The sequence below is a fragment of the Etheostoma spectabile genome, chromosome 6, assembly GCF_008692095.1.
Source record: "Etheostoma spectabile isolate EspeVRDwgs_2016 chromosome 6, UIUC_Espe_1.0, whole genome shotgun sequence".
Classification (NCBI taxonomy): domain Eukaryota; kingdom Metazoa; phylum Chordata; class Actinopteri; order Perciformes; family Percidae; genus Etheostoma; species Etheostoma spectabile.
The window spans coordinates 21,448,470-21,452,527 of record NC_045738.1 but is presented as its reverse complement, the minus strand read 5'-3'; the positions used below and the strand labels follow the sequence as shown (position 1 = coordinate 21,452,527).

At 39.3% G+C, this 4,058-nt stretch overlaps 1 protein-coding gene across 2 annotated transcripts in view; it reads right to left on the bottom strand.

The window, feature by feature from the left end:
- The window catches only part of LOC116691536 (E3 ubiquitin-protein ligase RNF19A), a 35,336-nt gene that overhangs the window by 19,825 nt on the left and 11,453 nt on the right, over positions 1-4,058 (bottom strand). For both annotated transcript variants that reach the window (XM_032519237.1, XM_032519238.1), the window contains exon 2: positions 1-103. This exon is cut by the window's left edge and continues 863 nt beyond it. The gene's annotated coding sequence lies outside the window, so the exon portion shown is untranslated. The remainder of the gene's footprint in view (positions 104-4,058) is intronic.

Genomic DNA, 4,058 nt, shown 5'->3' with positions numbered 1-4,058 from the left:
TAAGACATGGTGGCTTCTCCTGATCAACCTCGTGGTCACATCTAATAGCCGGATTTTGGCGAAGGGGTGGGGGTCACCTGCAGCAAAATGGATGCAACAGAACCTGGAGAGGGTAAAAGAAAATTTTGGGAAAAGGTAAAAGAGGAAAAAAAAGAGTAGGGGGGGAGAGAGAGATAAAGATTTTAATATATGTTAACATTCAATTTCAATAACCACTGTGTGAGTGTGAATGCTATGAAACAGAAATGTATAACTGTTCTATTCAGAAACATTCTTACAAGTTATTTCTCGCTTTGTTTTGTTTTTTCATTAGTCAACCTAATCACCTATCACATTCTGCAGTTATGAAAGAAGATGATATTGTTTATATTTAGGTTTTCTAGATTGCAGTCCCGCTGCCTTTGCTGCTGCATGTATGGCTTTCTTTCTATTAAAGTCAAAGCTACAAACTGTCAAACTGTGAAATAGAATGAAAATTGAGTACTCTGCTGGACTTGAGTAACATGTCTTAACATGCTAAATGTTAAACTAATCTGAACTTCTGGTAGGATGGCATTGTGGATCGCACAAGTTTCTCTATGTGCATAAAGTATAAACAAAACAGGGATTCATTCGAAGAAACTTTGCTCTATAGCAGTACTAGGTGCGTCCCGTTAATATATCATTTCCATGCTGGAGGACTGTATAATTGACAAAATGGTCCACCAAACCTTTCAGAAAATCAAACACACAGAACCTATTGCTATGTATTAACTGAAGATAATGTGGGTTTCAATTTCGATTGATTTCATTGATTAAACTGCAAGTCTAGACTGTTATCTAGGGCTGCACAATTAATCATTGAAAGGATCATAGGTAGGTAGGGCAATAGTTTGTTTTTTAAAGTGGTGGAATGTTGTTGACCATGTTGGTATTTTAATAAATGCTGTTTAATAAAAGTTTGCTTTTGTTTTTTTGTAGGACACTTTTACAGGCAAAAGTGCAAATAGCCATCATTTGTTTTGGTTACAGAAGAAAACAAACGCTTTTCCTGAGAAGCATGTGAGAACTGGGATCTCAGTTCTCACAAAAACAAATAGTGATTCTCATGTTATTAAGAATAGTTTTAGTTAGAAGTATGCTGACGTTAGATTGTAGTGGAACAAAGCCATCACAAATTGCTGATAAAAGGCTTCTGAACCAAACACTACCCAATCGGACATAATTCAGCAAGAATGCAACCCAGAATTGGGGAGAATTTAACAACACTGGCAGCCAAGATGACATTGTTTACTACCATTAGCCACGTAGCTACTTTAGTTAGCAGGTGACACAAATATAATCTAGTGGCTATCTCTACAGTCAAAAACCGCAAATAAAAAAGTTTTTAAACCAAATACTACCAACAGAAAATGTTTCAGAAGTAATGTGACACGGAATTGGGGACAACTTACTGCAAAGGTGACACTGTTTACTGCTAAGACTTAGCCAAGAGTGGAGTGTTCAGAATAGTTGGAAATCTGAAAGTTTTAGCTCACAGTCTTTGTCTAAAATATATTTACATCATTTTTTGAAGTTCTGGCCACGTTTAACAATAACACATTGAAGATCTGACAGAAACTACGGAAAAGCAGGGACCACAATGGAAATAAGTCTTTGGGCTTTATTGTATCATCCCTGACTATGTATTTTAATGTATGAGCAAGAATACTGTTTATTTTATATTCAAATGGTCAAATAAAATCAATCAATAAATATGTGACTTTGAAGATGAACAGCAACAATGATCTGAAAACAAACTATTTTTCTAACGCATATTTTCCAGTTGACATAAGGACATTTAAGGGACATAAAGCTGGATAACTGTTGTCGCCGCATAAATCATTTTTTCTCTCCTAAACTTAACCATAAGGTCCGCCGAAACAACTGGCAACTTTTACCTGGCTCAAAGCCCTCTTTTCTCAGTGGACTCAACTACCATCTGCCACTGATACGACAAAGCTCTGTAGCGGGCGTCACAGCTTTTTCAAGTTCTTCCGCTACTCCAGTAGCCATGACCGTCTCTATCAACAGATTTAAACATGCCCCATTGACGTGAACAGAAATTTGCGTTGCCTGTGTCTTTTCACAGCAACCCTGCATAGAGATTTGCCAGCCTACATTAAGTCGCAGCAACTGCAAAAATGTATTTCACACTATTATTATGGTTAAACAATTAATTTGCGTAAGTAATATACAACAATATCTTAATCTCTAGCCCTACAGGGCCAAAGCACCGTTGTGAAGCTAAATAAAACCGGGGTCAAACGGCAGAAGATTTAAGTAACAATTTACAGTTACAAAGAGCTAGATAACCATGTTGTATTCCTTCAAGATCTTTTACAAAAGGCATGATCTTGCATCAGAATTTCAACAGACCTTTGCTGGTTAGATCTGGTAATTTCACAATTTCCTGAATGACAAAACATAATTACTTCTCTGAAATCTCCACGCCTGAGCGTGTTCGTGTGAGTAGTCACTCCACTAAATGATGATATCAGGACAGATGGCTTCTGGGCCAAGCTGAGTGTTCTGTCCACTTGAGAATTTCACACATTTTAAGAGGATGAGAGAAACAAAGAGCCAAAGAGAGTTAGACAGATCAACACTAAAGTAAAACCATGCAAAACTGCAGTGGCAAGTGTAATTTGGCCTACTAGACAGCCCACATCTTAAGATTTGCTGTTTGAAATTTGTCTGGAAGGAAGGGAGGTGATGTGTACAGTTTCTGAGGAAATCCACGTGAGCTATTAAGTATGGGTTGCCATCAGAGGCCACAACCTTAACAAAACAAAGCCACGTAAACCGCAGAAATCATCTACATGCAGGAAAGAGAACACGACTGAAAACAAGTATCAACTTGATAGGTGCACTGTTCTATGGGGTGGTTGGCAAGTTTTAACGGTAGGTTCGTACAACAGTTTGCTTGAACCCTGACTGTACTCTCTGTGATTCTACATCTGCGTTGTGCTTTGTGTTTGTGGGAGAAGTGATGAGAGAGCTGAAGAAAGAATATCTGTTATTTTAGGAGTATTGCTACTGAGATCCAGCTTGCTCACTGGGTGTCCATCCCTGAATATGTATGTGTGTGTTTGTGTTCATCTGTGTCTTTGGTTACACCTTGGCATTAATACCATACAGAGTAGTGCCAAGGGGCGGGCGGGCGCACGCACACACACACATACACACGGCCGGTAGAACATGCTCTCACACATACTGCACATGTGCATACAATCTGCACAACTATACCAAAAGATCAAAAACAGCACTGTGAACAGCCCCTCCAGCTGCAACCAAACCATTGACTTCTCTGCTTTTCTGAAACACATGCTGCCCCCCCCCCTTGTTTTGAGCTAGGTCTGAAATCACTAAACTCTGATGAGGTGGGCAGAGCTGGTCTTATTTCTTGCACATAGATATGGCATGGAAATCCCAAATAACTCTCCCACAGACACAAACAGGAATGAGTATTTTGCCTATTTTTTTTCCCCCCCTCTAGTTACGTTGTAACATACAGTTATTTTCCCATGTTCTTTAGTACTCCGCAAAGTAACATATATAGTGGGCTTTAACGAACAAACTTTTAAACAGAAAAATCCTAGTTTGTCATATTGGGTTTTAAAAAAAAAAAGAAGAAAAAAGTGAATCAACAAAAGAACATAACAGAAATCCAATGGAAAACCCCTTTAGCTTTTTCCTTTAGGATGTTGAGCATTTTTCAACAAGTAAAGCTGCAGTCTAATGGTACTGCCTTGTTGTATCACAAAGCTACCACCGTGTCTTAACAGACGAGGGGTGATGGTCTGGGCTTATCGCTGCAGAGCAGATAGCGATGTGTGCGTGCAATTGTGTGTGTGTGTGCGATAAGAGGACCCATGATACTAGACTATACTAGATACTAGGTAGACTAGCCCAGCTCTCTGATTTGAAGGCCCTGGCTAGGTCCCACTCACAAAACGAAACACCTATGTCAGCTCACCGGCTACAAGCCAGCAGTAAAGGCTTCTCATTGAGATTTAAGTACAATCTTGGGGGGGGGG